Source organism: Schistocerca americana, unplaced genomic scaffold (assembly GCF_021461395.2).
Source record: "Schistocerca americana isolate TAMUIC-IGC-003095 unplaced genomic scaffold, iqSchAmer2.1 HiC_scaffold_858, whole genome shotgun sequence".
NCBI classification, from domain to species: Eukaryota; Metazoa; Arthropoda; class Insecta; order Orthoptera; family Acrididae; genus Schistocerca; species Schistocerca americana.
The window spans coordinates 1-22,303 of record NW_025726629.1 but is presented as its reverse complement, the minus strand read 5'-3'; the positions used below and the strand labels follow the sequence as shown (position 1 = coordinate 22,303).

Sequence of the window (22,303 nt, the reverse complement as noted above, 5' to 3'; positions counted from 1 at the left end):
GCAGTCGCGAGAGTTGAATTCCGCGGTGGCTCCGTGGCCGTGATCGTCTAGTGGTCAGGACATTGCGTTGTGGCCGCGACAACCCAGGCTCGAATCCGGGTCACGGCACTTTTTAAAGTTCTGCCTTGCTGTCGCTGCAATGACGACAGTGACCCAGTGATTGAAATCACGGTGCCCTCCTGATTTTGTGCTCATGTTCCTCAGGCTGCAGGTGGCACTACCGATTCCTTATAAACACGCGATGCCGCCGCACCAGGGCGCTGGCAGCTGCCTGTGTAGTTAATCTCTATTCGAAAAGGGCAGTCGTTTGAGGTGCGATGTTCGAGCAACCAGTCGCAACAGATCAGGAAGCTGTGTCGTGCACTGCATTCTACAAATGCCAGGAACACTGGTGTGGGTAGCGTGGCCGAGCGGTCTAAGGCGCTGGTTTAAGGCACCAGTCTCTTCGGAGGCGTGGGTTCGAATCCCACCGCTGCCAATTTTTACTTCTCGTTTTTGTGCCATTGCGGTGTGTTCTCGTGGGGTAGAACGCAGCTCCTGTGACCGCCGCGTCGCGTAGGTAGCGTGGCCGAGCGGTCTAAGGCGCTGGTTTCAGGCACCAGTCTCTTCGGAGGCGTGGGTTCGAATCCCACCGCTGCCAACGTTTTCCGTCTCGAAAGCAGGAGCACTGATTTCCCGCGAAGGAAAAAGCGCAGCAAAGCGTGAGCGTCGCATTCTTCAACTGTCGTAGCACAGTGGTGCGTGGTGTAACAACAGGATTCACCGGCGCAGTTTGGTCTCATGATTGCTGGCGTTCGTCTCCACGAGATACGTCCCGAGCATGCCGTTCTACGAAGTGGAAGCGTTAATTTTTGCAGTTGTCGTCAAGTAGCGGGTGGACGCTCGCCGTGTTTGTTGGAGGAGTGCTTGTGTCGTTATCCGGTCTCGTCTAGTGGCTGGGATGCCTGGCTCTCGCCCAGGAGGCCTGGGTTCGATTCCCGGTACCGGAAATGCACATTTCATTGCTCCTCTTACGCGACTTGTCCCGACTTAGCTCGACTGACGCTCCGCTGACGCTTGCAGAAAACTACGTAAAATATGATTCGCGGCCACAAGTGACGGCGAGAGAGATGCGACATCTGTCCACCTCTTATCCGGGCACATACCTGCGGCCAACAGACTTGGAGGACTGCAAGACATTGCCACGGGGGTTGAATGCAGCTAACCACTCTGCTCAGTGTCCATCAGCGCGGGCACGTTCGTTTGCCAGTATACATATAATGGAGACCGCGTCTGACACAGCTGTTGCGAGACACAGTCGGCCGAGCTTTGCTGTGCACAGCCACTTGCAGTCGCGAGAGTTGAATTCCGCGGTGGCTCCGTGGCCGTGATCGTCTAGTGGTCAGGACATTGCGTTGTGGCCGCGACAACCCAGGCTCGAATCCGGGTCACGGCACTTTTTAAAGTTCTGCCTTGCTGTCGCTGCAATGACGACAGTGACCCAGTGATTGAAATCACGGTGCCCTCCTGATTTTGTGCTCATGTTCCTCAGGCTGCAGGTGGCACTACCGATTCCTTATAAACACGCGATGCCGCCGCACCAGGGCGCTGGCAGCTGCCTGTGTAGTTAATCTCTATTCGAAAAGGGCAGTCGTTTGAGGTGCGATGTTCGAGCAACCAGTCGCAACAGATCAGGAAGCTGTGTCGTGCACTGCATTCTACAAATGCCAGGAACACTGGTGTGGGTAGCGTGGCCGAGCGGTCTAAGGCGCTGGTTTAAGGCACCAGTCTCTTCGGAGGCGTGGGTTCGAATCCCACCGCTGCCAATTTTTACTTCTCGTTTTTGTGCCATTGCGGTGTGTTCTCGTGGGGTAGAACGCAGCTCCTGTGACCGCCGCGTCGCGTAGGTAGCGTGGCCGAGCGGTCTAAGGCGCAGTTGCGCTTGAGACGCGCTAGTGTGAGGAGGTACCGTCCGCTCCGCCAAGCTAGCGATTGTTTACAAGTGGTGTTTGTGTCCGTCGCGTGTCGTACTACTGTTCTGTGCCTGCGTGTTGTTGTGTCTTTCGTGTTCACGTTCGATGCTGTTAGCCCGTTAAGGGTTAATTAGCGATATGTCTCGTCAGTGTCCCAGGAAGAATACCCTGAAATTTGAATTTGATAAGTCAACCCGTGCTCTGCAACCAAGCTCCCTCGAGATCCACGAATGGATTGTCGATGTCATCGGGATAACTACAGAACAGGTCCACACTGCCTATTACGATTTGGAACAATACTGTTTCTTCGTCAAGCTGCACAATCCTGTTATTATGGAGCGACTGCTGCTGAAATTCGGGGGACGCATTGAATTTCGCCATCGGAACGGAACTGTGAGTATCGTTACGCTTTCAAATGCTGATGTAGAGTTGAAAAATGTCCGTGTATTCAATCTCCCACCTGAAGTTGAAAATTGCTACCTGAAGGAGGTTTTGTCGAAGTACGGTGACGTCAGGTCTGTTAGAAATGAAATGTGGTCCAGGGATCATAAGCTGCAGTGTTATAGCGGGGTGCGATCCGTTGAAATGGAAGTAAAGGTTAATATCCCGTCGCACATTATGGTGAGTGGATACAAGGGGCTAGTTACCTATACCGGACAAATTCCCACGTGCCATATTTGTAACGAGAGTGGTCACCTGAGGCAGGATTGTCCCCGTCGCATGTTTGTTTTAAAAACCAATTTGCAACAGCGACAGCGGCTTACATTTAGTGATGTCCTGATGCGAAGTAATGTAGAACAGCCCGTTGTCTCTCTGAATTCCGATACCGTGCAAGATCCCACTTTAGTGAACGACAGTGCAATGATAATGCCTATTGTAGAGGAGCAATCTGCCCCTGCTGCTAGTGACCGTAGTGCCTCCGGCAATAAGCGTCCTCGGGACTCAGCCGATATTTCTTCAGATGAGGAAGGTTCCGGTCACACCCACTCTGTGCAAAAGCAAAAAGCCAGTAATGAACCCGCACTCGAATCAGCCATTGCACTGGAGGCGGAATCAACAGGCCACCCTCATGCCACTGTTCCATTATCAGCTAATGATGTCGTCGCTGACATGGAACCGGTCGAGGGAGCCATGCAGGCATCAATTCCAGAAGGACCCGAAAATACGAATCAGGAATGTGCTCCACATACTGAAGGCACTTCCTCGCCTACGGTAGAACAAGGCACTAAGGTGCAACTTGTTGATCAAGTCGGTAGTAGTGATCACGTTCAAGACTTCAATGACCCCCACAGTGCTGCCCAAAAACAAGAGGGACCTGCACGAGGGACAGGCATTCCAAATACAGCCGGAACCGCGCAAGACACACAGCGGCGCCGCCTGAAGCCGCAGCCAAACGTCAACGTCGGCAGGGCGCAGGCGAAACGCAACGGGAGCACACAACGGCAAAAATCACCTGACAGTAAAGGAGTTGGAAATCCTGAAGTGTCAGTCAGTGTAGATCAAGACACTCGCAAAGATAGACATACAGCCTCCGCAGCTTCACAAACAGTAGTGAAGTAGCAGCGGATTTCCGACTGGATCTTCTTCCCATACAAACATTGTACACATTGGGCGAAGTGTAAATCTCGGATTTTGTACTCACTCTACTTTGACGACCATACATGACCATTAACCTTCTCGGATGAGTCAAGCTTATAAAATATTAACTATTAACGTTAACAGGATAACGTCCGATTTGAAACAAGTTGTGTTAAAACAATTTATCTATGAAACAGAGGCGGATGTTGCTTTGTTGCAAGAAGTGTTATTCACTGATTTCACCGTGCCCGGTTTTCAAATATTTTATAATGTCCTACCGGACGCAAATACAGGAACCGCAATTTTAACTCGTGAAGGTATACCGGTGATGTTGTTGGATAAACTAGTTACAGGAAGAGGCCTAAGTTGTCAAATATTTGATGTCACTGTTGTAAATGTTTATGCACCGTCTGGTACCACCAACAGAGCTGCGAGAGCTCAATTCTTCAAGGAAGACATAATCTACTTGCTGAGGAAAAATCCTGCGTCTGTAATACTTGGTGGCGACTTCAATTGTGTAGTTAACAGGAAAGATCAGGTACCGCATTTTAACTACTCCAAGGAGCTGCATGACTTAATCAAAAACATGAAGTACAAAGATGCATGGGACGTAAAATTCCCTACGCTAGTCAAATTCACGCATTTCACTTCGACATCATGCAGTCGGATAGATAGGCAGTATGTGTCGGAGAATCTAAGTCATAACGTGTTGGACGTGGAAGTAATCCCGACATACTGCTCGGACCACTGTGGGTTTTCTGTGACTATCAATTTAGCAAAGCAACCTACGAAATTTTACCGTCATCCGTGGATGCTTAACATTGCCCATCTCAATGATGACGAACTAGAAGAGTGGGTCACAGCCACATGGACGGCATGTTTGAAATCAGTGCATAAATACGGATCTAAAATCGAATGGTGGGTCAAGTTTGCCAAACCTAAACTTAGGCAAACCTTAAAATCATACAGTTTTCAAAACACTAGAGATGGCAAAAAGACAATCGAATTTTACTATACGGTATTGCGAGAACTACATGACAAACACAACGTAGCTAATACTCATCTAGAGCAAATTCGCAAAATAAAAGCGAAGCTTCTAAGTATCACACGACAGCAGTTAGAGGGATTAAAGCTTAAATCAAAGGCAAAGTCTCTACTACAAGAAGAAACTACTTCAATGTTTCACCTGATCAAACACCAACTTAATAGGCGACGCAGTTTTATTGAAGACCTCACACTCGAAGACGGGACTGTACTTACAGACCAAAATGACATAGTGCGCGCAATCCAACAACATTTCGCTCACCTCTACACTAAAGACCCGACTGACGAGACTGCAAGTACTGAAATGTTGCACTTATTAACGGAAAAGATCACTAATGAAGAAAACAACTGTCTGATTGCTGCATTTGCAGAGGACGAAATATTTAATCTCGTAAAGGCGTCACCTTCCAACAAATCGGCGGGTCCAGATGGATTACCAAAAGAATTTTATCAAAAGTTTTGGCATATAATTGGTTCCACATTCACGGATGTAATAAACGAAACCTTACATGGAGGAGACTTACCAACTGAACTTAAGGAAGGAAAACTGGTCTTGATTCCGAAAAGTACAGGACGAAAGAAAATCGATACTTTTCGCCCATTAATGTTGATGAACTATGATTACAAGACCATTGCCCGAGCACTTAAGGAGAGACTCACACCACTTCTCAGAACAGTAATACAAGGCCATCAAGCCTGCTTCCCGGGCCGGACAATCATGTCAGTCATCTCCGAATACAGGGACCTTGTTTCTATCGTCGCAGTCACCGACATCAGGTGTGCGCTATACTTCATCGATTTCTGCAAGGCATTTGACCATGTCAGCCACCGGTACGTGGATCTCATATTTAAACACCTGGCTTTTGACGATCGAGCAGTTAGTGTAATCCATCAGATGATGACCGGCATAACTGCAAAGGCTTACGTAAACGGACAGCCGACGAAAACTATTCATATACAGAGGGGCGTTCCACAAGGGAGCCCATTATCAATGCTTTTGTATGTTCTTGCACTTGAGCCTTTGCTACGGCAACTCAGAGACAAATTAAGTGGCGTCACTATATCCGGGGTCACGCTTACAGCAAAAGCATATGCCGATGACGTGGGCGTCGTCCTTCGACACGGAGGTGACATTACAATTCTGGAAGAGACGATACGTCAATATAGCCGCGCCTCTGGTGCAAAGGTGAACATACGTAAGAGTAAAATCTTAAACCTAAGAGGATTTGACAGGGTACGCAGCCAATGGGCTACACTAGTTGATTCCCACAAAGCACTAGGTATTACTATAAACAATTGTCCTATGAAGATGGCTGCAGTAAATTGGCGGGACACGGCAAACAAAATACAGGGTGCGTTCAACGAACTTTGTTGGCGATCCGCGAATTTATTGCAGAAAGTTCAATTAATTAACACCTACATGTTTTCTAAAGCCTGTTTTGTAGCACAAATATTCCCAGCACCGAAATTACAGGTGAAAAAGGTAATGCGACTTGCCCATAGATACTTGTGGAAAGTCAACATTTTTAAAGTTAGACTCGACAGTGTGACCAAAGCAAGAATGATGGGCGGTTTAGGGCTAACTAATTTGGTCAAAACAGCATCTGCACTTTACGTCAAAAGAACCCTGTTTATGATTAATAAGGACAGAAATAACATTACCTCCAGACTCTTCACAATTGTCCAGCCAGGTTCCCTGCAACCCCCGGTGAATGTGGGCCGACTAAACAACAAACTCACGCATGTCAAGGAATTTTAAATTGAGGTCAGCTACTTAGAGGCAGGCACGGTGTACAAGTCACATATAACTACAAGAGAGATTCTAAATACATGGCACAAATCGGATACACAAAATACCATAGAAATCAAATATCCGAACGTCATATGGCGTACTGTATGGAAAAATATTAGCCTCAAAATCCATTCAACAGACGTGGCTTCCACTTGGTACAAGGTCGTCAGCGACACTGTGCCAACCAATGAAAAACTTTATCGAATAGGACTCAGTGATACACATCACTGCATTAAGTGTGGATTAGTGGACACACTTCAACACAGATTCACGTGCAGTGGACTAGTACACAATTGGACTTGGATCAGAAGAAAGATGGCACTCCTCACCAGAAGTGATGGCCGCAATTATACGCCACAAATGCTGTTACAGCCTGAAGAGATATTTTTCCCAGAACGGAAAAATAACACTGTCATGTGGCTCATGGGTCACTACACACATTACGTCATTGGTAGAAATGGATCTGACAATTCAATTGATTTCATGGTCTACATGGAATCAGCTTACTGGGAATCCAAACAATTCAGTAACCATAAAAACCTCTACGGCAACATGTTGAATATAGTCTTCGAGAAAACAGGCATAGGATAACAACGAACCACAACACGACAGAAACTATAAGGAAGTCAATGGCCAACAGTGACTCAGTAAACTATTATTGATCATTGAGAAATGACTACGGCCACTACAGGGTATTATATACGAAAATAACAAAACCAACAGAACACAATAAAGACAATGGTAACGTCTGACCAAAACAAACAAAAAAAAGGAGTGATTAAAAAAGAAAAAAAAATAGATAAGGCATCGGTCTCCTACACCGGGGATTGTAAATAAAAAAAAAACAAAATGGATAAGGCGTCGGACTTCGGTACAAAAAAAAAAAAAAAAAAAAAAAAAAAAAAGTGGCTAGGATACCTGGCTTTCACCCAGGAGGCCCGGGTTCGATTCCCGGTACCGGAAGGGAAGTTTTTGCGCACACGACCCTCCATGTTTTGGCCTCCATCCCTCGTTTGTCGCCCTCCTTCCGGAGCTTCAACCGAGCGTAATCGGGGAAAACAGGCACGAGATGCAATTACTGTCAGCACCGGGACAAAGGGAGAAGGGGCACTGGTCGGCTGTTGGCCTGCTACCAGCGTCAGTGGCAAGTCGGCGAAGTCGCCAGTTGCGCCAGAAGCCAGCAATTACCGTAGTACGCCTAAAAAAAAAAAAAAAAAAAAAATAAGGCGCTGGTTTCAGGCACCAGTCTCTTCGGAGGCGTGGGTTCGAATCCCACCGCTGCCAACGTTTTCCGTCTCGAAAGCAGGAGCACTGATTTCCCGCGAAGGAAAAAGCGCAGCAAAGCGTGAGCGTCGCATTCTTCAACTGTCGTAGCACAGTGGTGCGTGGTGTAACAACAGGATTCACCGGCGCAGTTTGGTCTCATGATTGCTGGCGTTCGTCTCCACGAGATACGTCCCGAGCATGCCGTTCTACGAAGTGGAAGCGTTAATTTTTGCAGTTGTCGTCAAGTAGCGGGTGGACGCTCGCCGTGTTTGTTGGAGGAGTGCTTGTGTCGTTATCCGGTCTCGTCTAGTGGCTGGGATGCCTGGCTCTCGCCCAGGAGGCCTGGGTTCGATTCCCGGTACCGGAAATGCACATTTCATTGCTCCTCTTACGCGACTTGTCCCGACTTAGCTCGACTGACGCTCCGCTGACGCTTGCAGAAAACTACGTAAAATATGATTCGCGGCCACAAGTGACGGCGAGAGAGATGCGACATCTGTCCACCTCTTATCCGGGCACATACCTGCGGCCAACAGACTTGGAGGACTGCAAGACATTGCCACGGGGGTTGAATGCAGCTAACCACTCTGCTCAGTGTCCATCAGCGCGGGCACGTTCGTTTGCCAGTATACATATAATGGAGACCGCGTCTGACACAGCTGTTGCGAGACACAGTCGGCCGAGCTTTGCTGTGCACAGCCACTTGCAGTCGCGAGAGTTGAATTCCGCGGTGGCTCCGTGGCCGTGATCGTCTAGTGGTCAGGACATTGCGTTGTGGCCGCGACAACCCAGGCTCGAATCCGGGTCACGGCACTTTTTAAAGTTCTGCCTTGCTGTCGCTGCAATGACGACAGTGACCCAGTGATTGAAATCACGGTGCCCTCCTGATTTTGTGCTCATGTTCCTCAGGCTGCAGGTGGCACTACCGATTCCTTATAAACACGCGATGCCGCCGCACCAGGGCGCTGGCAGCTGCCTGTGTAGTTAATCTCTATTCGAAAAGGGCAGTCGTTTGAGGTGCGATGTTCGAGCAACCAGTCGCAACAGATCAGGAAGCTGTGTCGTGCACTGCATTCTACAAATGCCAGGAACACTGGTGTGGGTAGCGTGGCCGAGCGGTCTAAGGCGCTGGTTTAAGGCACCAGTCTCTTCGGAGGCGTGGGTTCGAATCCCACCGCTGCCAATTTTTACTTCTCGTTTTTGTGCCATTGCGGTGTGTTCTCGTGGGGTAGAACGCAGCTCCTGTGACCGCCGCGTCGCGTAGGTAGCGTGGCCGAGCGGTCTAAGGCGCTGGTTTCAGGCACCAGTCTCTTCGGAGGCGTGGGTTCGAATCCCACCGCTGCCAACGTTTTCCGTCTCGAAAGCAGGAGCACTGATTTCCCGCGAAGGAAAAAGCGCAGCAAAGCGTGAGCGTCGCATTCTTCAACTGTCGTAGCACAGTGGTGCGTGGTGTAACAACAGGATTCACCGGCGCAGTTTGGTCTCATGATTGCTGGCGTTCGTCTCCACGAGATACGTCCCGAGCATGCCGTTCTACGAAGTGGAAGCGTTAATTTTTGCAGTTGTCGTCAAGTAGCGGGTGGACGCTCGCCGTGTTTGTTGGAGGAGTGCTTGTGTCGTTATCCGGTCTCGTCTAGTGGCTGGGATGCCTGGCTCTCGCCCAGGAGGCCTGGGTTCGATTCCCGGTACCGGAAATGCACATTTCATTGCTCCTCTTACGCGACTTGTCCCGACTTAGCTCGACTGACGCTCCGCTGACGCTTGCAGAAAACTACGTAAAATATGATTCGCGGCCACAAGTGACGGCGAGAGAGATGCGACATCTGTCCACCTCTTATCCGGGCACATACCTGCGGCCAACAGACTTGGAGGACTGCAAGACATTGCCACGGGGGTTGAATGCAGCTAACCACTCTGCTCAGTGTCCATCAGCGCGGGCACGTTCGTTTGCCAGTATACATATAATGGAGACCGCGTCTGACACAGCTGTTGCGAGACACAGTCGGCCGAGCTTTGCTGTGCACAGCCACTTGCAGTCGCGAGAGTTGAATTCCGCGGTGGCTCCGTGGCCGTGATCGTCTAGTGGTCAGGACATTGCGTTGTGGCCGCGACAACCCAGGCTCGAATCCGGGTCACGGCACTTTTTAAAGTTCTGCCTTGCTGTCGCTGCAATGACGACAGTGACCCAGTGATTGAAATCACGGTGCCCTCCTGATTTTGTGCTCATGTTCCTCAGGCTGCAGGTGGCACTACCGATTCCTTATAAACACGCGATGCCGCCGCACCAGGGCGCTGGCAGCTGCCTGTGTAGTTAATCTCTATTCGAAAAGGGCAGTCGTTTGAGGTGCGATGTTCGAGCAACCAGTCGCAACAGATCAGGAAGCTGTGTCGTGCACTGCATTCTACAAATGCCAGGAACACTGGTGTGGGTAGCGTGGCCGAGCGGTCTAAGGCGCTGGTTTAAGGCACCAGTCTCTTCGGAGGCGTGGGTTCGAATCCCACCGCTGCCAATTTTTACTTCTCGTTTTTGTGCCATTGCGGTGTGTTCTCGTGGGGTAGAACGCAGCTCCTGTGACCGCCGCGTCGCGTAGGTAGCGTGGCCGAGCGGTCTAAGGCGCTGGTTTCAGGCACCAGTCTCTTCGGAGGCGTGGGTTCGAATCCCACCGCTGCCAACGTTTTCCGTCTCGAAAGCAGGAGCACTGATTTCCCGCGAAGGAAAAAGCGCAGCAAAGCGTGAGCGTCGCATTCTTCAACTGTCGTAGCACAGTGGTGCGTGGTGTAACAACAGGATTCACCGGCGCAGTTTGGTCTCATGATTGCTGGCGTTCGTCTCCACGAGATACGTCCCGAGCATGCCGTTCTACGAAGTGGAAGCGTTAATTTTTGCAGTTGTCGTCAAGTAGCGGGTGGACGCTCGCCGTGTTTGTTGGAGGAGTGCTTGTGTCGTTATCCGGTCTCGTCTAGTGGCTGGGATGCCTGGCTCTCGCCCAGGAGGCCTGGGTTCGATTCCCGGTACCGGAAATGCACATTTCATTGCTCCTCTTACGCGACTTGTCCCGACTTAGCTCGACTGACGCTCCGCTGACGCTTGCAGAAAACTACGTAAAATATGATTCGCGGCCACAAGTGACGGCGAGAGAGATGCGACATCTGTCCACCTCTTATCCGGGCACATACCTGCGGCCAACAGACTTGGAGGACTGCAAGACATTGCCACGGGGGTTGAATGCAGCTAACCACTCTGCTCAGTGTCCATCAGCGCGGGCACGTTCGTTTGCCAGTATACATATAATGGAGACCGCGTCTGACACAGCTGTTGCGAGACACAGTCGGCCGAGCTTTGCTGTGCACAGCCACTTGCAGTCGCGAGAGTTGAATTCCGCGGTGGCTCCGTGGCCGTGATCGTCTAGTGGTCAGGACATTGCGTTGTGGCCGCGACAACCCAGGCTCGAATCCGGGTCACGGCACTTTTTAAAGTTCTGCCTTGCTGTCGCTGCAATGACGACAGTGACCCAGTGATTGAAATCACGGTGCCCTCCTGATTTTGTGCTCATGTTCCTCAGGCTGCAGGTGGCACTACCGATTCCTTATAAACACGCGATGCCGCCGCACCAGGGCGCTGGCAGCTGCCTGTGTAGTTAATCTCTATTCGAAAAGGGCAGTCGTTTGAGGTGCGATGTTCGAGCAACCAGTCGCAACAGATCAGGAAGCTGTGTCGTGCACTGCATTCTACAAATGCCAGGAACACTGGTGTGGGTAGCGTGGCCGAGCGGTCTAAGGCGCTGGTTTAAGGCACCAGTCTCTTCGGAGGCGTGGGTTCGAATCCCACCGCTGCCAATTTTTACTTCTCGTTTTTGTGCCATTGCGGTGTGTTCTCGTGGGGTAGAACGCAGCTCCTGTGACCGCCGCGTCGCGTAGGTAGCGTGGCCGAGCGGTCTAAGGCGCTGGTTTCAGGCACCAGTCTCTTCGGAGGCGTGGGTTCGAATCCCACCGCTGCCAACGTTTTCCGTCTCGAAAGCAGGAGCACTGATTTCCCGCGAAGGAAAAAGCGCAGCAAAGCGTGAGCGTCGCATTCTTCAACTGTCGTAGCACAGTGGTGCGTGGTGTAACAACAGGATTCACCGGCGCAGTTTGGTCTCATGATTGCTGGCGTTCGTCTCCACGAGATACGTCCCGAGCATGCCGTTCTACGAAGTGGAAGCGTTAATTTTTGCAGTTGTCGTCAAGTAGCGGGTGGACGCTCGCCGTGTTTGTTGGAGGAGTGCTTGTGTCGTTATCCGGTCTCGTCTAGTGGCTGGGATGCCTGGCTCTCGCCCAGGAGGCCTGGGTTCGATTCCCGGTACCGGAAATGCACATTTCATTGCTCCTCTTACGCGACTTGTCCCGACTTAGCTCGACTGACGCTCCGCTGACGCTTGCAGAAAACTACGTAAAATATGATTCGCGGCCACAAGTGACGGCGAGAGAGATGCGACATCTGTCCACCTCTTATCCGGGCACATACCTGCGGCCAACAGACTTGGAGGACTGCAAGACATTGCCACGGGGGTTGAATGCAGCTAACCACTCTGCTCAGTGTCCATCAGCGCGGGCACGTTCGTTTGCCAGTATACATATAATGGAGACCGCGTCTGACACAGCTGTTGCGAGACACAGTCGGCCGAGCTTTGCTGTGCACAGCCACTTGCAGTCGCGAGAGTTGAATTCCGCGGTGGCTCCGTGGCCGTGATCGTCTAGTGGTCAGGACATTGCGTTGTGGCCGCGACAACCCAGGCTCGAATCCGGGTCACGGCACTTTTTAAAGTTCTGCCTTGCTGTCGCTGCAATGACGACAGTGACCCAGTGATTGAAATCACGGTGCCCTCCTGATTTTGTGCTCATGTTCCTCAGGCTGCAGGTGGCACTACCGATTCCTTATAAACACGCGATGCCGCCGCACCAGGGCGCTGGCAGCTGCCTGTGTAGTTAATCTCTATTCGAAAAGGGCAGTCGTTTGAGGTGCGATGTTCGAGCAACCAGTCGCAACAGATCAGGAAGCTGTGTCGTGCACTGCATTCTACAAATGCCAGGAACACTGGTGTGGGTAGCGTGGCCGAGCGGTCTAAGGCGCTGGTTTAAGGCACCAGTCTCTTCGGAGGCGTGGGTTCGAATCCCACCGCTGCCAATTTTTACTTCTCGTTTTTGTGCCATTGCGGTGTGTTCTCGTGGGGTAGAACGCAGCTCCTGTGACCGCCGCGTCGCGTAGGTAGCGTGGCCGAGCGGTCTAAGGCGCTGGTTTCAGGCACCAGTCTCTTCGGAGGCGTGGGTTCGAATCCCACCGCTGCCAACGTTTTCCGTCTCGAAAGCAGGAGCACTGATTTCCCGCGAAGGAAAAAGCGCAGCAAAGCGTGAGCGTCGCATTCTTCAACTGTCGTAGCACAGTGGTGCGTGGTGTAACAACAGGATTCACCGGCGCAGTTTGGTCTCATGATTGCTGGCGTTCGTCTCCACGAGATACGTCCCGAGCATGCCGTTCTACGAAGTGGAAGCGTTAATTTTTGCAGTTGTCGTCAAGTAGCGGGTGGACGCTCGCCGTGTTTGTTGGAGGAGTGCTTGTGTCGTTATCCGGTCTCGTCTAGTGGCTGGGATGCCTGGCTCTCGCCCAGGAGGCCTGGGTTCGATTCCCGGTACCGGAAATGCACATTTCATTGCTCCTCTTACGCGACTTGTCCCGACTTAGCTCGACTGACGCTCCGCTGACGCTTGCAGAAAACTACGTAAAATATGATTCGCGGCCACAAGTGACGGCGAGAGAGATGCGACATCTGTCCACCTCTTATCCGGGCACATACCTGCGGCCAACAGACTTGGAGGACTGCAAGACATTGCCACGGGGGTTGAATGCAGCTAACCACTCTGCTCAGTGTCCATCAGCGCGGGCACGTTCGTTTGCCAGTATACATATAATGGAGACCGCGTCTGACACAGCTGTTGCGAGACACAGTCGGCCGAGCTTTGCTGTGCACAGCCACTTGCAGTCGCGAGAGTTGAATTCCGCGGTGGCTCCGTGGCCGTGATCGTCTAGTGGTCAGGACATTGCGTTGTGGCCGCGACAACCCAGGCTCGAATCCGGGTCACGGCACTTTTTAAAGTTCTGCCTTGCTGTCGCTGCAATGACGACAGTGACCCAGTGATTGAAATCACGGTGCCCTCCTGATTTTGTGCTCATGTTCCTCAGGCTGCAGGTGGCACTACCGATTCCTTATAAACACGCGATGCCGCCGCACCAGGGCGCTGGCAGCTGCCTGTGTAGTTAATCTCTATTCGAAAAGGGCAGTCGTTTGAGGTGCGATGTTCGAGCAACCAGTCGCAACAGATCAGGAAGCTGTGTCGTGCACTGCATTCTACAAATGCCAGGAACACTGGTGTGGGTAGCGTGGCCGAGCGGTCTAAGGCGCTGGTTTAAGGCACCAGTCTCTTCGGAGGCGTGGGTTCGAATCCCACCGCTGCCAATTTTTACTTCTCGTTTTTGTGCCATTGCGGTGTGTTCTCGTGGGGTAGAACGCAGCTCCTGTGACCGCCGCGTCGCGTAGGTAGCGTGGCCGAGCGGTCTAAGGCGCTGGTTTCAGGCACCAGTCTCTTCGGAGGCGTGGGTTCGAATCCCACCGCTGCCAACGTTTTCCGTCTCGAAAGCAGGAGCACTGATTTCCCGCGAAGGAAAAAGCGCAGCAAAGCGTGAGCGTCGCATTCTTCAACTGTCGTAGCACAGTGGTGCGTGGTGTAACAACAGGATTCACCGGCGCAGTTTGGTCTCATGATTGCTGGCGTTCGTCTCCACGAGATACGTCCCGAGCATGCCGTTCTACGAAGTGGAAGCGTTAATTTTTGCAGTTGTCGTCAAGTAGCGGGTGGACGCTCGCCGTGTTTGTTGGAGGAGTGCTTGTGTCGTTATCCGGTCTCGTCTAGTGGCTGGGATGCCTGGCTCTCGCCCAGGAGGCCTGGGTTCGATTCCCGGTACCGGAAATGCACATTTCATTGCTCCTCTTACGCGACTTGTCCCGACTTAGCTCGACTGACGCTCCGCTGACGCTTGCAGAAAACTACGTAAAATATGATTCGCGGCCACAAGTGACGGCGAGAGAGATGCGACATCTGTCCACCTCTTATCCGGGCACATACCTGCGGCCAACAGACTTGGAGGACTGCAAGACATTGCCACGGGGGTTGAATGCAGCTAACCACTCTGCTCAGTGTCCATCAGCGCGGGCACGTTCGTTTGCCAGTATACATATAATGGAGACCGCGTCTGACACAGCTGTTGCGAGACACAGTCGGCCGAGCTTTGCTGTGCACAGCCACTTGCAGTCGCGAGAGTTGAATTCCGCGGTGGCTCCGTGGCCGTGATCGTCTAGTGGTCAGGACATTGCGTTGTGGCCGCGACAACCCAGGCTCGAATCCGGGTCACGGCACTTTTTAAAGTTCTGCCTTGCTGTCGCTGCAATGACGACAGTGACCCAGTGATTGAAATCACGGTGCCCTCCTGATTTTGTGCTCATGTTCCTCAGGCTGCAGGTGGCACTACCGATTCCTTATAAACACGCGATGCCGCCGCACCAGGGCGCTGGCAGCTGCCTGTGTAGTTAATCTCTATTCGAAAAGGGCAGTCGTTTGAGGTGCGATGTTCGAGCAACCAGTCGCAACAGATCAGGAAGCTGTGTCGTGCACTGCATTCTACAAATGCCAGGAACACTGGTGTGGGTAGCGTGGCCGAGCGGTCTAAGGCGCTGGTTTAAGGCACCAGTCTCTTCGGAGGCGTGGGTTCGAATCCCACCGCTGCCAATTTTTACTTCTCGTTTTTGTGCCATTGCGGTGTGTTCTCGTGGGGTAGAACGCAGCTCCTGTGACCGCCGCGTCGCGTAGGTAGCGTGGCCGAGCGGTCTAAGGCGCTGGTTTCAGGCACCAGTCTCTTCGGAGGCGTGGGTTCGAATCCCACCGCTGCCAACGTTTTCCGTCTCGAAAGCAGGAGCACTGATTTCCCGCGAAGGAAAAAGCGCAGCAAAGCGTGAGCGTCGCATTCTTCAACTGTCGTAGCACAGTGGTGCGTGGTGTAACAACAGGATTCACCGGCGCAGTTTGGTCTCATGATTGCTGGCGTTCGTCTCCACGAGATACGTCCCGAGCATGCCGTTCTACGAAGTGGAAGCGTTAATTTTTGCAGTTGTCGTCAAGTAGCGGGTGGACGCTCGCCGTGTTTGTTGGAGGAGTGCTTGTGTCGTTATCCGGTCTCGTCTAGTGGCTGGGATGCCTGGCTCTCGCCCAGGAGGCCTGGGTTCGATTCCCGGTACCGGAAATGCACATTTCATTGCTCCTCTTACGCGACTTGTCCCGACTTAGCTCGACTGACGCTCCGCTGACGCTTGCAGAAAACTACGTAAAATATGATTCGCGGCCACAAGTGACGGCGAGAGAGATGCGACATCTGTCCACCTCTTATCCGGGCACATACCTGCGGCCAACAGACTTGGAGGACTGCAAGACATTGCCACGGGGGTTGAATGCAGCTAACCACTCTGCTCAGTGTCCATCAGCGCGGGCACGTTCGTTTGCCAGTATACATATAATGGAGACCGCGTCTGACACAGCTGTTGCGAGACACAGTCGGCCGAGCTTTGCTGTGCACAGCCACTTGCAGTCGCGAGAGTTGAATTCCGCGGTGGCTCCGTGGCCGTGATCGTCTAGTGGTCAGGACATTGCGTTGTGGCCGCGACAACCCAGGCTCGAATCCGGGTCACGGCACTTTTTAAAGTTCTGCCTTGCTGTCGCTGCAATGACGACAGTGACCCAGTGATTGAAATCACGGTGCCCTCCTGATTTTGTGCTCATGTTCCTCAGGCTGCAGGTGGCACTACCGATTCCTTATAAACACGCGATGCCGCCGCACCAGGGCGCTGGCAGCTGCCTGTGTAGTTAATCTCTATTCGAAAAGGGCAGTCGTTTGAGGTGCGATGTTCGAGCAACCAGTCGCAACAGATCAGGAAGCTGTGTCGTGCACTGCATTCTACAAATGCCAGGAACACTGGTGTGGGTAGCGTGGCCGAGCGGTCTAAGGCGCTGGTTTAAGGCACCAGTCTCTTCGGAGGCGTGGGTTCGAATCCCACCGCTGCCAATTTTTACTTCTCGTTTTTGTGCCATTGCGGTGTGTTCTCGTGGGGTAGAACGCAGCTCCTGTGACCGCCGCGTCGCGTAGGTAGCGTGGCCGAGCGGTCTAAGGCGCTGGTTTCAGGCACCAGTCTCTTCGGAGGCGTGGGTTCGAATCCCACCGCTGCCAACGTTTTCCGTCTCGAAAGCAGGAGCACTGATTTCCCGCGAAGGAAAAAGCGCAGCAAAGCGTGAGCGTCGCATTCTTCAACTGTCGTAGCACAGTGGTGCGTGGTGTAACAACAGGATTCACCGGCGCAGTTTGGTCTCATGATTGCTGGCGTTCGTCTCCACGAGATACGTCCCGAGCATGCCGTTCTACGAAGTGGAAGCGTTAATTTTTGCAGTTGTCGTCAAGTAGCGGGTGGACGCTCGCCGTGTTTGTTGGAGGAGTGCTTGTGTCGTTATCCGGTCTCGTCTAGTGGCTGGGATGCCTGGCTCTCGCCCAGGAGGCCTGGGTTCGATTCCCGGTACCGGAAATGCACATTTCATTGCTCCTCTTACGCGACTTGTCCCGACTTAGCTCGACTGACGCTCCGCTGACGCTTGCAGAAAACTACGTAAAATATGATTCGCGGCCACAAGTGACGGCGAGAGAGATGCGACATCTGTCCACCTCTTATCCGGGCACATACCTGCGGCCAACAGACTTGGAGGACTGCAAGACATTGCCACGGGGGTTGAATGCAGCTAACCACTCTGCTCAGTGTCCATCAGCGCGGGCACGTTCGTTTGCCAGTATACATATAATGGAGACCGCGTCTGACACAGCTGTTGCGAGACACAGTCGGCCGAGCTTTGCTGTGCACAGCCACTTGCAGTCGCGAGAGTTGAATTCCGCGGTGGCTCCGTGGCCGTGATCGTCTAGTGGTCAGGACATTGCGTTGTGGCCGCGACAACCCAGGCTCGAATCCGGGTCACGGCACTTTTTAAAGTTCTGCCTTGCTGTCGCTGCAATGACGACAGTGACCCAGTGATTGAAATCACGGTGCCCTCCTGATTTTGTGCTCATGTTCCTCAGGCTGCAGGTGGCACTACCGATTCCTTATAAACACGCGATGCCGCCGCACCAGGGCGCTGGCAGCTGCCTGTGTAGTTAATCTCTATTCGAAAAGGGCAGTCGTTTGAGGTGCGATGTTCGAGCAACCAGTCGCAACAGATCAGGAAGCTGTGTCGTGCACTGCATTCTACAAATGCCAGGAACACTGGTGTGGGTAGCGTGGCCGAGCGGTCTAAGGCGCTGGTTTAAGGCACCAGTCTCTTCGGAGGCGTGGGTTCGAATCCCACCGCTGCCAATTTTTACTTCTCGTTTTTGTGCCATTGCGGTGTGTTCTCGTGGGGTAGAACGCAGCTCCTGTGACCGCCGCGTCGCGTAGGTAGCGTGGCCGAGCGGTCTAAGGCGCTGGTTTCAGGCACCAGTCTCTTCGGAGGCGTGGGTTCGAATCCCACCGCTGCCAACGTTTTCCGTCTCGAAAGCAGGAGCACTGATTTCCCGCGAAGGAAAAAGCGCAGCAAAGCGTGAGCGTCGCATTCTTCAACTGTCGTAGCACAGTGGTGCGTGGTGTAACAACAGGATTCACCGGCGCAGTTTGGTCTCATGATTGCTGGCGTTCGTCTCCACGAGATACGTCCCGAGCATGCCGTTCTACGAAGTGGAAGCGTTAATTTTTGCAGTTGTCGTCAAGTAGCGGGTGGACGCTCGCCGTGTTTGTTGGAGGAGTGCTTGTGTCGTTATCCGGTCTCGTCTAGTGGCTGGGATGCCTGGCTCTCGCCCAGGAGGCCTGGGTTCGATTCCCGGTACCGGAAATGCACATTTCATTGCTCCTCTTACGCGACTTGTCCCGACTTAGCTCGACTGACGCTCCGCTGACGCTTGCAGAAAACTACGTAAAATATGATTCGCGGCCACAAGTGACGGCGAGAGAGATGCGACATCTGTCCACCTCTTATCCGGGCACATACCTGCGGCCAACAGACTTGGAGGACTGCAAGACATTGCCACGGGGGTTGAATGCAGCTAACCACTCTGCTCAGTGTCCATCAGCGCGGGCACGTTCGTTTGCCAGTATACATATAATGGAGACCGCGTCTGACACAGCTGTTGCGAGACACAGTCGGCCGAGCTTTGCTGTGCACAGCCACTTGCAGTCGCGAGAGTTGAATTCCGCGGTGGCTCCGTGGCCGTGATCGTCTAGTGGTCAGGACATTGCGTTGTGGCCGCGACAACCCAGGCTCGAATCCGGGTCACGGCACTTTTTAAAGTTCTGCCTTGCTGTCGCTGCAATGACGACAGTGACCCAGTGATTGAAATCACGGTGCCCTCCTGATTTTGTGCTCATGTTCCTCAGGCTGCAGGTGGCACTACCGATTCCTTATAAACACGCGATGCCGCCGCACCAGGGCGCTGGCAGCTGCCTGTGTAGTTAATCTCTATTCGAAAAGGGCAGTCGTTTGAGGTGCGATGTTCGAGCAACCAGTCGCAACAGATCAGGAAGCTGTGTCGTGCACTGCATTCTACAAATGCCAGGAACACTGGTGTGGGTAGCGTGGCCGAGCGGTCTAAGGCGCTGGTTTAAGGCACCAGTCTCTTCGGAGGCGTGGGTTCGAATCCCACCGCTGCCAATTTTTACTTCTCGTTTTTGTGCCATTGCGGTGTGTTCTCGTGGGGTAGAACGCAGCTCCTGTGACCGCCGCGTCGCGTAGGTAGCGTGGCCGAGCGGTCTAAGGCGCTGGTTTCAGGCACCAGTCTCTTCGGAGGCGTGGGTTCGAATCCCACCGCTGCCAACGTTTTCCGTCTCGAAAGCAGGAGCACTGATTTCCCGCGAAGGAAAAAGCGCAGCAAAGCGTGAGCGTCGCATTCTTCAACTGTCGTAGCACAGTGGTGCGTGGTGTAACAACAGGATTCACCGGCGCAGTTTGGTCTCATGATTGCTGGCGTTCGTCTCCACGAGATACGTCCCGAGCATGCCGTTCTACGAAGTGGAAGCGTTAATTTTTGCAGTTGTCGTCAAGTAGCGGGTGGACGCTCGCCGTGTTTGTTGGAGGAGTGCTTGTGTCGTTATCCGGTCTCGTCTAGTGGCTGGGATGCCTGGCTCTCGCCCAGGAGGCCTGGGTTCGATTCCCGGTACCGGAAATGCACATTTCATTGCTCCTCTTACGCGACTTGTCCCGACTTAGCTCGACTGACGCTCCGCTGACGCTTGCAGAAAACTACGTAAAATATGATTCGCGGCCACAAGTGACGGCGAGAGAGATGCGACATCTGTCCACCTCTTATCCGGGCACATACCTGCGGCCAACAGACTTGGAGGACTGCAAGACATTGCCACGGGGGTTGAATGCAGCTAACCACTCTGCTCAGTGTCCATCAGCGCGGGCACGTTCGTTTGCCAGTATACATATAATGGAGACCGCGTCTGACACAGCTGTTGCGAGACACAGTCGGCCGAGCTTTGCTGTGCACAGCCACTTGCAGTCGCGAGAGTTGAATTCCGCGGTGGCTCCGTGGCCGTGATCGTCTAGTGGTCAGGACATTGCGTTGTGGCCGCGACAACCCAGGCTCGAATCCGGGTCACGGCACTTTTTAAAGTTCTGCCTTGCTGTCGCTGCAATGACGACAGTGACCCAGTGATTGAAATCACGGTGCCCTCCTGATTTTGTGCTCATGTTCCTCAGGCTGCAGGTGGCACTACCGATTCCTTATAAACACGCGATGCCGCCGCACCAGGGCGCTGGCAGCTGCCTGTGTAGTTAATCTCTATTCGAAAAGGGCAGTCGTTTGAGGTGCGATGTTCGAGCAACCAGTCGCAACAGATCAGGAAGCTGTGTCGTGCACTGCATTCTACAAATGCCAGGAACACTGGTGTGGGTAGCGTGGCCGAGCGGTCTAAGGCGCTGGTTTAAGGCACCAGTCTCTTCGGAGGCGTGGGTTCGAATCCCACCGCTGCCAATTTTTACTTCTCGTTTTTGTGCCATTGCGGTGTGTTCTCGTGGGGTAGAACGCAGCTCCTGTGACCGCCGCGTCGCGTAGGTAGCGTGGCCGAGCGGTCTAAGGCGCTGGTTTCAGGCACCAGTCTCTTCGGAGGCGTGGGTTCGAATCCCACCGCTGCCAACGTTTTCCGTCTCGAAAGCAGGAGCACTGATTTCCCGCGAAGGAAAAAGCGCAGCAAAGCGTGAGCGTCGCATTCTTCAACTGTCGTAGCACAGTGGTGCGTGGTGTAACAACAGGATTCACCGGCGCAGTTTGGTCTCATGATTGCTGGCGTTCGTCTCCACGAGATACGTCCCGAGCATGCCGTTCTACGAAGTGGAAGCGTTAATTTTTGCAGTTGTCGTCAAGTAGCGGGTGGACGCTCGCCGTGTTTGTTGGAGGAGTGCTTGTGTCGTTATCCGGTCTCGTCTAGTGGCTGGGATGCCTGGCTCTCGCCCAGGAGGCCTGGGTTCGATTCCCGGTACCGGAAATGCACATTTCATTGCTCCTCTTACGCGACTTGTCCCGACTTAGCTCGACTGACGCTCCGCTGACGCTTGCAGAAAACTACGTAAAATATGATTCGCGGCCACAAGTGACGGCGAGAGAGATGCGACATCTGTCCACCTCTTATCCGGGCACATACCTGCGGCCAACAGACTTGGAGGACTGCAAGACATTGCCACGGGGGTTGAATGCAGCTAACCACTCTGCTCAGTGTCCATCAGCGCGGGCACGTTCGTTTGCCAGTATACATATAATGGAGACCGCGTCTGACACAGCTGTTGCGAGACACAGTCGGCCGAGCTTTGCTGTGCACAGCCACTTGCAGTCGCGAGAGTTGAATTCCGCGGTGGCTCCGTGGCCGTGATCGTCTAGTGGTCAGGACATTGCGTTGTGGCCGCGACAACCCAGGCTCGAATCCGGGTCACGGCACTTTTTAAAGTTCTGCCTTGCTGTCGCTGCAATGACGACAGTGACCCAGTGATTGAAATCACGGTGCCCTCCTGATTTTGTGCTCATGTTCCTCAGGCTGCAGGTGGCACTACCGATTCCTTATAAACACGCGATGCCGCCGCACCAGGGCGCTGGCAGCTGCCTGTGTAGTTAATCTCTATTCGAAAAGGGCAGTCGTTTGAGGTGCGATGTTCGAGCAACCAGTCGCAACAGATCAGGAAGCTGTGTCGTGCACTGCATTCTACAAATGCCAGGAACACTGGTGTGGGTAGCGTGGCCGAGCGGTCTAAGGCGCTGGTTTAAGGCACCAGTCTCTTCGGAGGCGTGGGTTCGAATCCCACCGCTGCCAATTTTTACTTCTCGTTTTTGTGCCATTGCGGTGTGTTCTCGTGGGGTAGAACGCAGCTCCTGTGACCGCCGCGTCGCGTAGGTAGCGTGGCCGAGCGGTCTAAGGCGCTGGTTTCAGGCACCAGTCTCTTCGGAGGCGTGGGTTCGAATCCCACCGCTGCCAACGTTTTCCGTCTCGAAAGCAGGAGCACTGATTTCCCGCGAAGGAAAAAGCGCAGC

General features: G+C 53.0%; 25 non-coding genes across 25 annotated transcripts; all 25 read left to right on the top strand.

The window, feature by feature from the left end:
* The first annotated feature begins 396 nt into the window (after positions 1 to 396).
* Trnal-aag lies at positions 397 to 478 on the top strand. The gene has a single exon. It is a non-coding gene; the product is annotated as a tRNA-Leu (tRNA).
* Positions 479 to 558: 80 nt separating this feature from the next.
* Positions 559 to 640, top strand: Trnal-cag. The gene has a single exon. It is a non-coding gene; the product is annotated as a tRNA-Leu (tRNA).
* Positions 641 to 1,723: 1,083 nt separating this feature from the next.
* Positions 1,724 to 1,805, top strand: Trnal-aag. The gene has a single exon. It is a non-coding gene; the product is annotated as a tRNA-Leu (tRNA).
* A 6,928-nt stretch (positions 1,806 to 8,733) lies between these two features.
* Trnal-aag lies at positions 8,734 to 8,815 on the top strand. The gene has a single exon. It is a non-coding gene; the product is annotated as a tRNA-Leu (tRNA).
* An 80-nt stretch (positions 8,816 to 8,895) lies between these two features.
* Trnal-cag lies at positions 8,896 to 8,977 on the top strand. Its single transcript has one exon. It is a non-coding gene; the product is annotated as a tRNA-Leu (tRNA).
* A 1,083-nt stretch (positions 8,978 to 10,060) lies between these two features.
* On the top strand, positions 10,061 to 10,142 carry Trnal-aag. The gene has a single exon. It is a non-coding gene; the product is annotated as a tRNA-Leu (tRNA).
* Positions 10,143 to 10,222: 80 nt separating this feature from the next.
* Positions 10,223 to 10,304, top strand: Trnal-cag. Its single transcript has one exon. It is a non-coding gene; the product is annotated as a tRNA-Leu (tRNA).
* Positions 10,305 to 11,387: 1,083 nt separating this feature from the next.
* On the top strand, positions 11,388 to 11,469 carry Trnal-aag. Its single transcript has one exon. It is a non-coding gene; the product is annotated as a tRNA-Leu (tRNA).
* An 80-nt stretch (positions 11,470 to 11,549) lies between these two features.
* Trnal-cag lies at positions 11,550 to 11,631 on the top strand. Its single transcript has one exon. It is a non-coding gene; the product is annotated as a tRNA-Leu (tRNA).
* Positions 11,632 to 12,714: 1,083 nt separating this feature from the next.
* On the top strand, positions 12,715 to 12,796 carry Trnal-aag. The gene has a single exon. It is a non-coding gene; the product is annotated as a tRNA-Leu (tRNA).
* An 80-nt stretch (positions 12,797 to 12,876) lies between these two features.
* Trnal-cag lies at positions 12,877 to 12,958 on the top strand. Its single transcript has one exon. It is a non-coding gene; the product is annotated as a tRNA-Leu (tRNA).
* Positions 12,959 to 14,041: 1,083 nt separating this feature from the next.
* On the top strand, positions 14,042 to 14,123 carry Trnal-aag. The gene has a single exon. It is a non-coding gene; the product is annotated as a tRNA-Leu (tRNA).
* Positions 14,124 to 14,203: 80 nt separating this feature from the next.
* On the top strand, positions 14,204 to 14,285 carry Trnal-cag. The gene has a single exon. It is a non-coding gene; the product is annotated as a tRNA-Leu (tRNA).
* A 1,083-nt stretch (positions 14,286 to 15,368) lies between these two features.
* Trnal-aag lies at positions 15,369 to 15,450 on the top strand. The gene has a single exon. It is a non-coding gene; the product is annotated as a tRNA-Leu (tRNA).
* An 80-nt stretch (positions 15,451 to 15,530) lies between these two features.
* On the top strand, positions 15,531 to 15,612 carry Trnal-cag. The gene has a single exon. It is a non-coding gene; the product is annotated as a tRNA-Leu (tRNA).
* Positions 15,613 to 16,695: 1,083 nt separating this feature from the next.
* Positions 16,696 to 16,777, top strand: Trnal-aag. The gene has a single exon. It is a non-coding gene; the product is annotated as a tRNA-Leu (tRNA).
* Positions 16,778 to 16,857: 80 nt separating this feature from the next.
* Trnal-cag lies at positions 16,858 to 16,939 on the top strand. Its single transcript has one exon. It is a non-coding gene; the product is annotated as a tRNA-Leu (tRNA).
* Positions 16,940 to 18,022: 1,083 nt separating this feature from the next.
* On the top strand, positions 18,023 to 18,104 carry Trnal-aag. The gene has a single exon. It is a non-coding gene; the product is annotated as a tRNA-Leu (tRNA).
* Positions 18,105 to 18,184: 80 nt separating this feature from the next.
* On the top strand, positions 18,185 to 18,266 carry Trnal-cag. Its single transcript has one exon. It is a non-coding gene; the product is annotated as a tRNA-Leu (tRNA).
* Positions 18,267 to 19,349: 1,083 nt separating this feature from the next.
* Positions 19,350 to 19,431, top strand: Trnal-aag. The gene has a single exon. It is a non-coding gene; the product is annotated as a tRNA-Leu (tRNA).
* Positions 19,432 to 19,511: 80 nt separating this feature from the next.
* Positions 19,512 to 19,593, top strand: Trnal-cag. Its single transcript has one exon. It is a non-coding gene; the product is annotated as a tRNA-Leu (tRNA).
* Positions 19,594 to 20,676: 1,083 nt separating this feature from the next.
* Positions 20,677 to 20,758, top strand: Trnal-aag. Its single transcript has one exon. It is a non-coding gene; the product is annotated as a tRNA-Leu (tRNA).
* Positions 20,759 to 20,838: 80 nt separating this feature from the next.
* Trnal-cag lies at positions 20,839 to 20,920 on the top strand. Its single transcript has one exon. It is a non-coding gene; the product is annotated as a tRNA-Leu (tRNA).
* A 1,083-nt stretch (positions 20,921 to 22,003) lies between these two features.
* Positions 22,004 to 22,085, top strand: Trnal-aag. Its single transcript has one exon. It is a non-coding gene; the product is annotated as a tRNA-Leu (tRNA).
* An 80-nt stretch (positions 22,086 to 22,165) lies between these two features.
* On the top strand, positions 22,166 to 22,247 carry Trnal-cag. The gene has a single exon. It is a non-coding gene; the product is annotated as a tRNA-Leu (tRNA).
* Positions 22,248 to 22,303: the final 56 nt, after the last annotated feature.